Source organism: Geotrypetes seraphini, chromosome 10 (assembly GCF_902459505.1).
Source record: "Geotrypetes seraphini chromosome 10, aGeoSer1.1, whole genome shotgun sequence".
In the NCBI taxonomy this organism is placed as follows: Eukaryota; Metazoa; Chordata; class Amphibia; order Gymnophiona; family Dermophiidae; genus Geotrypetes; species Geotrypetes seraphini.
The window spans coordinates 100,789,960-100,803,078 of NC_047093.1; the positions used below are offsets into that span (position 1 = coordinate 100,789,960).

Below are 13,119 nucleotides of genomic sequence, written 5' to 3' on the forward strand. Positions count from 1 at the left end.
AGGGCGAACTCGGCGCTGGCCTGTTCCCTATGGTGGCAGTGGCAGCCTATTCCCCAGTGGCGGTGGCAGCATTTTCCCAATGGTGGTGGCATAGGGGAGGGCAGGGAGAAAGAAAGAAAGGGGGGACAGGAAGTCAGAAAGAAAGAAAGGGGGCAGGGTGAAACAAAGAAAAATGGGGCACGGAAAGAGAGAGAGAGAAAGACAGACATACAGAACGAAAGAGGGTGTGGAGAGAGAAAGAAAGGGGCAGGGTGAGAGAGAGAAAAACAGACATACAGAAAGAAAGGGGATATGGAGAGAGAGAAAAAGAAAGAAGGGGCAGGGTGAAACAAAGAAAAAGTTTGGGGAGGGAATGAGGTCTGGAGGAGAGGAAGCATACAGGAGGCTGAAAGAAGGGAAGAAATATTGGATGCACAGTCAGAAGAATAAAGTGCAACCAGAGACTGATGAAATTACCAAAGGTAGGAAAAATGGTTTTATTTTCAATTTAGTGATCAAAATGTGTCTGCTTTGAGAATTTATATATGCTGTCTATATTTTGCACTATGGCCCCCTTTTACTAAACCGCAATAGCTATTTTTAGCGCAGGGAGCCTATGAGCGTTGAGAGCAGCGTGGGGCATTCAACGCAACTCCCTGCGCTAAAAACCGCTATCGCGTTTTAGTAAAAAGGGAGGGGGAATATTTGTCTATTTTTGTATAGTTGTTACTGAGGTGACATTGCATAAAGTCATCTGCCTTGACCTCTTTGAAAACCCGCGGAATATAAATGATAATTAACATTTTCTCTGCGTACAGTGTGCTTTGTGTTTTTAAAATTTTATTGTTGGTAGATCATTTTGACTTGGCCACAAAGGTAAGGGGAAGGGAGGGAGGGGAACTGCTGAAAGACATCTAGTAATCCTTGAAGGCTTGACTGTGCAGGGAATTTAATCATGTTTTGTTATGTGACTGGCATTATTTAGACTTTAATTTCTATGAATGAATAGAATGAAAATGATATAAATTACTTGCTTGTTTTTATGTGCGTGTGCTGAAGGAAAGTGGAGAGAGAGTGGGCTGAGGACGCTGAAGAGAAATGGGGAAGAGAGAATGGGGAGAAGACGCTGATTTATAAATTGACAATTGTACAGAATATTGTTTCTTTTTTATATTCATCCATAGCTGCATGTTAATGATGTGCTCATATGCACTTATTTATCATCATAACATATACATCATCATTAACATGCAGCTGTGGATGTGTAAGGACAGGCTGAGGAGGATGGATGGGAAGGAAGGAAGGTGCACATATCAACATATCGTAAATTTTTAACATGCATGATGCAGCTATAGGCAAGCAGAGGAGGAAGGGATCATACAGATGTGTATGTTCAGATATGCGCTCAGATGTGTATTTTTTTCTGATATATTTATTAAGCTTACAGTATTTATAAAAACACATTTAATACTTGTTACAAAAAATATTGTGCAATTGTGATCTACTTCTGGCCTACAAAGGTCAAAAGAAATCCTTAACTGAGATTTTACATTCAAAAGTGAATTATAGCTACTAGCACTATTATTTATTAGTTATTTATTATGCAGATGTTTGTTAGTTTGTTATTAGTTCAGTATTAGACATATGTTAGTTTAGAATAGATAGGTATAGATTAGTTTAGTTTAGGTTAGGTTAGGGCCCTGCTGAAAGAGTCTACCTTGACGTGGTTGCAGGCTTACAAATCTTTTGGTCAAAGAGTGCGGCGACAGAGAAAAGTATGTGTGTATTCGGCCCATGGAAGAAGGGGGGTCGGGGGGGGGGGGAAAGGGTGCGTGGGGGGCCCAATAGGATTGCTCAATAAGGAGCCCAGAAATTTCTGATGGCAGCCCTGATCTAGTATATACAAACGAACAGACCCAATGAGCCGAACGCGTTGATCTTAACCAATACATTTTTATGTTTGTTTATTAGTCATATGCGTAGAATTTCTCCTTATTTTCGGTTCAGTGTTTTAGTGTTCACTGTTTTTAGAATAGTGTAATTTTAATTTTGCTAACAATTTGAATATAGGCCCCTCTTGATCTTGAGGCCCTAGGCTGAAGCCTAGTTAGCCTATAGGAAAATCCGGCCCTGGCTGTACCCTTCTCCTCCACTGCCAATTCCAGACTTTGTTCCTTTCATCTAGCTGCCTCCTATGTCTGGAATTAATTACCTGAGTTTGTCTGCCAAGCCCCTTCCGTTACCTAGTTTAAAAGCAGACTGAAAACCCACCTGTTTTGATGTAGCCTTCAATCTTGAACCCTACTTCTCTGCCCACCAACCCAGCCAGCTGATTAACCATTCCCCTTAATTGTATCCATGACATCCTGTTTGTCTTGTCTGTGTAGATTGTAAGCTCTTTCGAGCAGGGACTGTTTTCTTCTTTGTGACTCGATTTTCTTTGGGCACACGTCTGGTAGCACTATAGAAATAATTAATAGTAGTAGTAGTAGTATTGAGCTAGCTATTAGGACTGCTATGTATGCAATTCTACTTGCTGGGCAGTGGCACTGAATATTGGCGGTGTTTGGATAACTTCCAGCTCCTCTCTGCTCCTCACCTGGACTGTTCCAGCACTAACTGGTTAGTGTCACAGTGGTCAAATATGATATTCAATGACACTATCCAGTTCAGTATTGCTAATTATCTGAGGACAAGCAGGCAGCATATTCTTACATGTGGGAAACGTTCTCTACAGAACCTGGTATGGACAGTGCAAAAGTGTACTGTCACTTTAAAAATTCTCGAGACTGCCAGTACTGTACATGTGCAAGTGTCTTCCTGCCCAATGCTAGCTTATGCGACCATCAGTTCTTAGTTTTCTGTGGATCAGAGAAGCTGCTCATAGAGTTTCTCTAAGTGCATATATTATGCACATGTATTTTGTGCCTTTCCATCATTTTTTTTTTCTGATCTCTTAAAAGGATGCATGTTATTCAAGATTTCTTGAAAGAACTATCTTTCCAAGCTGGCAAATGGAATAAAACATTAAATAGTTTGATTGTGGCTTCTAATTCCTACCAAACATTTAAGAAAAATGTTAAAACTTTTATTTTTGATAAATTCACTTGATGTAATCATGAATTTTAATGCTATTGCTGTACTATTGCTGTTTTTGTCCAGCTTTTCATTATTGTTAACCGCACAGAACTGAGAGGTACTAAGGTATAAAAATAAAATTTATTATTATTACATATCAAAATTTTCAATTTTTGATTACTTTTTTTTGTTTTAGGCCTGCAGGCACTGTTCAGTCTGTTCTCATTTTTGGTTTACCAATAACTTGACCTCCCCGGACCATTGCGGCCTTTGACCTTGCATCGGAGCTTTTTCCTTTCATGTCCAAGGTGCCTAACGGCTTCAAGTGGTGCACTTGATGCCACGGGACCATTTCAGACAAGGATTCACATAACTGGTGCCTCTAGTGTTTAGGTCCTCAACATCAGGATACTTCTTGCACGCTCGGTTCCAAGTTGAAGAAAATAAGGAATAAGGGATAGGGACTTGTATACCGTCTTTTTATAGTGACACAACCACATTCAAAGCATTTTTTCCTTTCTATCCCGGTGGGCTCACAATCTATCTAATTAATGTATCTGGGGCAATGAAGGATTAAGTGGCTTGCCCAGGATCACAGGGAGCAGTGCAAGGTTTGAATCCACAACCTCAGGGTGCTGAGGCTTTAGCTATAACCATTGCGCCACACTCTCCTCCAAGAAGATGTTGCTTAAGGCCTTCTGTTGGACGTTTGTGGCTTAGGCGTTTTTTTGTTTCATTATGGCTAAAAAGTGTAGACGTGCTGTGGGGGTACTTTTAGACGTAGTGGAGATTGGGTATTTAGGCAGAGGAAGGCCATAATCAAAACATGCACGTTTGTTTTGGTTATGGACACTTTCCCTGCTTCTGGGTTGAACGTTTAGGGACTTAGGCCAAAAGGGGACTTAGACGCTTTTTTTGATTTTGCCCCTCCAAGTGTCTAAGTCGAGGAGAGGTCCATCTTCTTCTAGGGAGCATAGTTCATCATCTTAATACTCTTGATGCTCATCCCACATCCATCTTGAAGCTCTCCTTGACGTTCTACATCTGCAAGGGCTGACATCGAGGAGTATGTAAGACTCACCACACTCTTCTAGTAACTACCCTAACTTGTTTACAGATGAGTCCTATAGGATTCCATCTTATCCATCTCCTCCATCTCTTTGATGAAAGTCAGAGAGTCTGTCTTTTTCTTTATTTGTTTGAATATTTTTATTGTTATTATATTAGAAACATGAGGTACATACAGCATACGAAACATATAAACCGTAGGAAACATATTGAACAAGTGAAACAAACAGCAGCAATCAAGACAATTCAACAATAGATATAGACAAAAACTCTTAGGGCTGCTGGGGCAGTAAAATGTAAAGAATACAGAGAACATACATTGGCACTGCAGCAGGGAACCTCATGCCTCCTTCAATTTTTTTATTTTTTTTTGCAATAAACAATGAATAGCCCTATAGACAGTAGACCCTAACCTGAAAAGAAGAACAAGAAGATCTCCCACCCTACTATCCACCCCTTGCCCATCCCCCCCATCATGGGCATGGGCACCCCATAACACAGGAAGTACAGTGGGTTACAGCCTGTTCAAGCAACTCCTCCAAAGCCGCTGGTAAGATGCCTGTAAACCCACATTGGTATCAAGGAGGCCATAAGATTCCCAGCGTGCCATATCATGCATGGCCGCCTTCCAGACTGAAACTGGGTGTGTGTGTGGTGTGTGTGTGTGGGGGGGGAGAGTCAGCCATCCAAACACACAGTATGCTTTTCTTGGCCAGCAGAAGAGCAATTGTAGTAAACTTACTTTGGTGGAATAACACTTGTTGGTTCAAGAGATCCACAGTATGGCCCAGTACTAGGGTCTCATAAGACCATTGTACAGTCCTACCCAGCACCAAAAGCACAAAGTCCTACATTCCCTTCCAAAAATGACCCAGGATCACACATTCCACCATCATTTGCAAAAGTGTACCTTTCTGATGTTTGCATTTGACACACTCATCCCCCTCCCAGAGGTAGGCCTTCGCACCCTGCAGCCTCATGATATAGGCCCAATGAAGCAGTTTATATTGCAACTACTGTAACTGGACATTCTGGGAACTCTTGGCTATCTGAACAAAGCAGTCCTGCACATATTATTCTGAGATTACAGTGCCCAAATCATGTGTCCATTGATGGGCCAAAGAGGCCAAATGGGAAGATCGTAGATCTGCTCTCCCTACTTTGTACCACATGGAGACCGAGTTATGTGAACTAGGGAGATGCAGAAATATGTGATTAATACGTAAGAAACTTCTCCCCCTGCCCTCCTGATTCTAGTGATAGTAATAATACCTAAGCTGTAGGTAAGTGAAGAAGGGCATAGACCTTGTCTCCCACTCTCGGCACAATATTGTGTATGTAGGAAAGGCCACCTGCCCTACTGATATACAATGTCCCATATACCGCCCCCATCCAAAACGGGCCTGCATACCAGTCCTTCCCTCCAAGAAAACTCTGGATTCTGGCATATAGGGAGCATGGCCCAGTTAGCCATGTTGCCCCCAATAACTCTATGCCACCAGCACCAGGCCCTCACCAGGCCATCTAAGGTGTCATTTGAGGTGCCATCCGAGGTGTCAACAAACCCCTCCTCCTACCACAGGTAGGCCAATGGGACATAGGGTGCAGTCCAATGTTCCATCAGTCCCCTAGGGGCATAACGAGTATCTCCTGTATGAAGTTCATGAATCCAGCACATAATTGAGGCTACATTGTACAAGCAAAGATTCAGCAATTTAAGTCTGCCCCTATCTCAGCTCCGCACCAATTTCCAAAAGTTGATCTGCACCTGTTTAGAAGCCCATATATAAGAATTTACCACGGAGCAATACACCCATTCCTCCCTTTTTCTAATCCATATGGGTACCATCTGTAACAGGTAAAGCAGCTTGGGAAGGAGGACCATCTTGACCAGCGCTACCCTACCCATTGGAGAGAGTGGCAAATCCTTCCATCTAGAACAGTAAGATTTAATAGCATCTAGCTTGTCTAAGATATTTCTTTGGTATACCCGCATCCAATCCACATTAAGATAGACTCCCAAATATTTCAGTTCTGAGGTGGCCCAACGCAATGGAAATGCAACATTGGTGGCGGACATGCAGGATGTAGAAACTGGAATGGCCTCTGATTTGCTGAAATTAATGCAGAGCCCGAAAAACGAGCTGAACTGGGTAATTAAAGACATCACTCTAGGGAGAGTATAGCTTGCCTTCCCTATGAAAAGTAACATGTCATCAGCGAATAACGTTACCACACTCTCAGTCCCCCCCACTGAAATGCCCTTAATCTCATCTGAAGCCCATATCTTAATGGCCAAGAGTTCCAAAGAGAACATATTTTTCGAGAATGGACTTTAGATGCTGCCGACTTTGGGCGACTAGCACCCTAGACCCAAAACGGACTTAGATGTATTTTTTTATTATGCCCCTCTATGTGAACAAGCAGGGTGGAACAGAGTCTCCCCAGCTCTGTAATGAACAAATCATAATCTGGTCCTGGTGATACCTTGCAACATTTTCCTGAAAACATTTTATCTAGCAGGAAACCAGAATATCTTAGTAGACGTTAAGCAGAATTCTACAGCTGCATGAGTGGTCACTCAGCTCCACCATCTTACATCAGATATTTATGGATTGGAGAATCTCAGAAGTGGACCTTTTTGCTTCCCCCTGCAATCACACACTTCTACTCTTCTGTTCCAGATTCTACAGTCCTAATTGTCTAGAGTCAGATGCCTTTCTCCTTGAGTTGTGAAACTAGTTCTTTTATGCTTTCCCTCCATTTCCTCTACTTAGGAAAACACTACTCAAACTTCATTAAGAACAAGCCATCCTTGATCTCATTTCATCTCAATGACTGTGCCAACCATGGTTCCCTTTTCTACAACTCAATGTTCAGGAACCCATCACATTTCAAATCTTTCTAACCTTGCTGATACAAAATGAGGGCTTTCTCCTCCACCCCAATCTATGTTCATTAGCTCTACCAGTGTGGTACCTCTCTCCCAACCACTGAATGCTTTTATAATATCTGCACCCATGTCAGCCATCATTGAAGCCTCTAGAAAGACTTCTATGCAGCACTATCATTTCAAATGGACTCATTTCACAATCTGATGTAATAAGAACTCACTAGATCCAATCACCTGTCCTTTCCCATTGGTTCTAGATTATCATCTACACCTCTCTGACTCTGAACTAAAAACTAATTCAGTCAGAGTTCATCTCAGTGCTATTAATGCTTTCCATACTCAACTAGACAAAAAGCCATTGACGGTACATCCTTTGGTTTCTAGATTCATGAAAGGCCTAATGTACTTTCCACTCTGATGAAGTCTCCATTTGAACCATTTTTGACTTCATCTCTCAAGTATCTAACTTGGAAAGTAGTATTCCTCATATCTTCATGCCAAGTCAGTGAACTTCAAGCACTTGTATCAGATCCAGCTTATACAACATTCTACCATGATAAGGTAGCTCTTCACATTCATCTCAAGTTCCTCCTGAAGGTCATCTCTGAATTCCATCTGAACCAGTCTATAGTTCTGTCTTCTTTCTGAAACCACATTCTCACCCTGGTGAAGCTGTACTTCATACATTGGACTGTAATCAAGCTTATTACATGCTTCAGATCATGCCTCACAGAACTTCTACTCAGCTGTTCCTATCATTCGATCCAAATAGACTTGGAGCTCCTGTCACCAAGAGAACCATCTCCACATGGCTGGTGGACTGCATCTCCTTTTGCTATGTTCAGGCTAGGTTGAGGCTTGAAAGCCGTGTCACTGCACATATATTTGAGCAATGGTGACTTCAGTAGCTGACCTATGATCCACTCCAATTGAGGCCAACTTTAAAGCAGTCACCTGGTCCTCAATTCATACATTCAAATCCCACTATTGTTTGGAGAATCATTCCAGACAGGATAACTGGTTCGGCCAGTCAATTCTGCAAAATTTATTCACCTCTTAGATGCCAACTTCCCTTCAACCATTGTGGTTTTTACCAGGTTCATGGTAGTTGTCAATAAACCTCTTCTCAGAGGCATGACCCTGGCAGCTAGGGAGTGTTCTGTCTGCTTGTCCTCGGATAAAATGAAGTTACTCACCTGAATCAGATATTATCCAAGGTCAGCAGACATATATTTTCACAACCTTCCCACCTCTCCTAGTTGGCTTCTTAGCTTTGTTACTGAACTGACGGTCCCATAAGTTGGCGTTGTGCAGTGGGTATGGGCAGGGTATGGGCAGTGTTGGGGATGGAACATTAGAATGGAAGTAGCCAATTAGAGACGAGGGTCCTTCACATCTTTGAGGGCTCCCCAACTCTATATTAGCAGCAGTTTTGTATTAGCAGCAAAAAATAAAAGCACAGAGGTTGAGATTAAAAATTATTTATTGAACAAACAGGAAAAATAAAAGAATAAATCACATCTGTGTAGGAGATTTTATGCTCTCTCTGAATCTGTATTATACAACCTCCAAATTCAAATTACAAGACAACTTATATAGTAATTGCTCCAAATTAATTGCATATGCTTTTTTATGGTTATGTTTAAATATTCATACATTGTACACGGTTGAGAGCAGCTATTTCACCTTTTTCCCTTATTTGATTATTTTCATAAATTTCCTCTTTCCTAAGTATATATTGTATCAATAGCAAAACAAATTAGGCTTTTATTCTTACTAGTGGTAATAGAACTTATAAGCTGTAGCATCTTTCAACTATAAGGTTTATTCTCTTGTCATGTGACCTTCCTATAATATATACTAACTAGTCTTTAAGCCCGTTACATTAACGGGTGCTAGAGTAGATGTCTGTCTGTCTGGGTTTTTTTTTCTTTGTCTCTCTCCCCTTGCAAGCTGCCTGTCTGTCATTTTTTCTGTCTGTGTCTCTCCCTATGTCCTTAGTGCCCTCAGTGCCTTCTTCCTATGTCCTTAGTGCCCCTTCCTATGTCCATAGTGTCCCTAGTGCCTCCTTCCCATGTCCTTAGTACTCCCTCCTACGTCCTTAGTGCCCCCATTAAACTAAACTAAACCTTAGGTTTGTATACCGCATCATCTCCACATTCGTAGATCTCGGCACGGTTTACAGGAGATGGGATAGAAAAGAACTACAATGAAAGGTAGAGGTTTACAGGAGATGGGAAAGAAAGGAGCTACAATGAAGGGTTAGAGGACCAAGTATGAAGAGTTTTTTGAGGGCTTAGGATGTCATACATGGAAAAAGAATCAGATTTTTGAGAATAGCCAGGTCTTCAGATGTTTGCGGAAAAGTTGGAGGGAGCTCATGTTCCGTAGAGGGGAGGAAAGGTTGTTCCAGAGTTCGGTGATTCTGAAGGGAAGGGAGGTCCCTAGTTTTCCTTTATGGGAGATGCCTCTTACTGAGGGGAAGGATAGTTTTAATTTGTGGGTGGATCTGGTGGTATTAGGATTTGAGGAGTTCCAAGAAAGAGGGATACATGGAGGGAGGATCCCATGTAGGATTTTGAAAGTTAGACAGGCGCATTTGAAGTGGACCCTGGCGATTATCGGTAGCCAGTGAAGCTTGGACAGAAGCGGAGAGACATGGTCAAATTTACTTTTTGCGAAAATCAGCTTGGCCGCGGCATTCTGAATCCGCTGGAGCCTATGAAGATTTTTCTTAGTTAGGCTTAAGTAGATAGAGTTGCAATAGTCCAATCTGGAAAGGATGATGGATTGGACAAGGACGGTAAAGTGATTTTGATGGAAACAGGATCTAACTTTCCTCAGCATGTGAAGGCTGAAAAAGCATTTTTTTTTACCAAGGAATTGAGGTGGTCGTTGAAGGACAATGTAGAATCAATAGTGATGCCCAGAACATTGCTTGAGAACTCAAGTTGCAGAGTGGAGCCAGAGGGCAGAGAGAAGGAGGAGGGTAGTTGGTTAAGTTTTGGACCAAGCCAAAGGAGTCTTGTTTTGGACTCGATTAGTTTCATTTGAACAATAGGGGCCCAGGATTGGAGGTTCGTTATACTGGAGGCTATGTTTTCAGAAAGGTTGGTGAGGTTCGAATCAGTCTCCAGGAGGACCAGGATGTCATCAGCATAAGTGTAAATAGTTTCAAGGGGGGATAGGTGGAGGAGTTTTAGGGAGGTCATGTAAATGTTGAAAAGGATGGGAGATAGAGGTGAACCTTGCGGGACTCCACATAACGGTTTCCAGGGGGAGGATGAGGTGCCATTCATGTTGACAGTGTAAGAACGAGACCGTAGGAATTTTGAGAACCAGTCAAGGACTGTGGAGTTAATACCTATCTCAGAGAGTTGGTATACGAGAATGTCGTGATGGACAACGTCGAAAGCGGTGGAAAGGTCGAATTGTAGGAGAACGGCAAACTTATTTCGAGAATGAAGTTGTTGAACCTTTGAGATCAAGGAGGTCAATAGGGATTCGGTGTTGAAGTTGGGACGAAAGCCATATTGGTAAGGGAGAAGAATAGAGAATCTCTCTAAGTATGATGAGAGTTGGGTAGATATGATAGACTCTAGCATCTTGGTTAAGAGAGGAATATTTGCTATTGGGCGATAGCTGGATGGTGTGGAAGGGTCTAGGTCAGATTTTTTCAGTAGAGGGGTCAAGGCGATATGACCCATTTCTGGGGGAAAAAGGCCCAAATGTAGGGCAGAGTTTATGAGTTTGGTAATAGCAGAGCCAATGCAGGAATTTTCTCGTATAGGTAGGAGGGGAATGGGTCCAAGGAACAGTTGCAGGATTTCAGTTTGAGGCAGAATTTGAAAACCAGGGATTCAGATACGTGCTCAAAGGTAGTCCAGGATCTGTCGGCTGGGATAGAGTTGGAGACCGTTTGGGTAGAATTGGAGTCGACGATTATTAGGGAGTTGTAGGAGACTGAAGGTGGGAAGGAGCATCTCAGGGTAGAGACCTTTTCGTTGAAGAATTTTGCCAGAACATCGGCTGAGGGAGAGGAGGGGAGCGAAATGGGGTCTTTTTTGGAGGTTAAGGAGCACCAGATATTAAATAGTGTACTGCTCTGGTTGTTGGATCTGGAGATTTTTTCGCCGTAGAAGTTCTTCCTAGCTTTTTTTAGCACTGTATTGTACAGCTTAATATTGACTCTCCAGGACTGTCTATCTATAGGGGATTTAGATTTTTTCCAAATGCGCTCCAGGGCTCGACATTTTTGCTTTAGTTCTCTGTGATATGGGAGGTACCAAGAGGCCTTGCGGGGGTAGGAGATAGATTTAGTGGAGAGAGGGGCAAGGGAGTGGTAGGTGGACTCAGAGAGAGCAACCCAGTTATGCCAATTAGCTTCAGAGACTGCAGGCTTAGGAGCGGAGGAGAATAGGTTGAGAAATTTAGACCAGAACAGATCGCTCGTAATTTTTTTGTGGTAGGTAATGGAATTGGAACTGCGGGGTAGAGCCCCAAGGTGCGACATGAAGATGGGGAGACAGAAAGCCCCTAAGAAGTGGTCGGACCAGGGGACATGATCCCAGCGGATGTCATCGGCTGAAGTTTTGTAAGCGGTAAGATCGAGGAAACTAATGAAGTCTAGTGTGTGCCCCTTTTCATGGGTTGGGGATAGAGCAGGGGGGAAGCCAAGGGAGGTGAGGAAGCTAATAAACTCAACCGTATCCTTGCTGGTGATGTCATCTAGGTGGAGATTGATATCCCCAATGATCAGTAGTCTTTGAAATTTGAGGAAGGCATTTATTATGGTCTCGAGGACAAGATCAGAGGATTTGTTCCAAGGGGTAGAGGTGGGCAATAAAGAAGCAGGATGCCCAGTGTGTCCATAATGCCCCCAGTGCCTTCTTCCCATGTCCTTACTGTGTCCTTAGTGCCCCAGTGCTTGCGTAGTGTCCTTAATGCCCCAGTGCCTCCTTCCTATGTCCTTAGTGCCCCCAGTGCCTCCTTCCTGTGTCCTTAGTGCCCCCAGTGCCTCTGTCCTGCTTAGTGCCCTCAGTGCATCCTATGTCCTTTGTGCCCTCAGTGCCCCTTTCTATGTCCTTTCTTATGTCCCCATCATTATCTTCCAAACTTTGTCCCACCCCCACCCCCGATGCCAGTCTGGTGCCTGCCTCCCATCCCCCTGAGCAGCATGTTTCATTTAAACCCCCCACCCCCCGTTGCCAGCCTGCCTGCCTCAGGGACGCGGCAGAGGAAATTAGGCCAGTAGAAGACCCGAAGCAGCGTGTTTACTGTGCTTGGGACGCTGCTGGAGCTGCGAGGTTTGTCGGATGTGTAGGGTGGGAGGGTCAACGGAGGTTTCTGGTTTGCCGGGTAGGGTCGGCAGGGGGGTGAGCGGAGTCGCGGTGTGTTAGTGGTGTGCCGGGTAGGGTCAGCGGAGGGGGGTGTGGGGGGAAGCTGCGGCGTGTTACCTGTGCACTCTTACCGCCACAGCCTGACAGATCAGGGATCAGGGAAGCACGCGGTAAGAGTGCGCATGCGCGCTTAGCATTTTATTATTATAGATACTATTTCTATTGCACTAATCTTATACAAATAAAAGAGTCTAAACTCCTACAATCAAAAAGTCCTAGTTCTCTTATTTAATTCTAAATAGTCTATCCTTGTTCTAAAATGTCACTCAGTGTACATATTCAATATTCCCTATATCTAAAAATTTAAATTCTGGAAGCTAATCCTAAGGATTGACATTAGACAGAAAGTCTAAAAGTTGTAGCATTACTTGAGATTAATCAGAAGGTGGCAGTAGCAAGCTTTTTCATTTTCTTTCAAACCTTTGACCTATTTTACTATGGTCTTCAGTGGAATTTTCCAAATGAGCTGACAGCTCCTTACCACAACTACTGCTTATTGTTATATCAAAAGTCACGTCTTGTCACCTATTTTGTACTTAACCTCAAAGCTGTTCCATTGTTGTTTTACCTCCTTCAAGCTTCCTGTTATTTTCTGCCTTGCAAAGAAAGCTTCTGCAGCACTCAATCTTTAACAATTTCATGTCATTATCTTTTAGCTCACCTGACTCAATCACATCCGCCACTCCAATCCCGAACAAGTGT

At 43.0% G+C, this 13,119-nt stretch overlaps 1 protein-coding gene across 6 annotated transcripts in view; it reads left to right on the forward strand.

Annotated features, from left to right (window-relative positions):
- Positions 1–13,119, forward strand: part of PTGDS (prostaglandin D2 synthase) — a 148,195-nt gene that overhangs the window by 57,541 nt on the left and 77,535 nt on the right. The gene's annotated exons all lie outside the window — the stretch shown is intronic.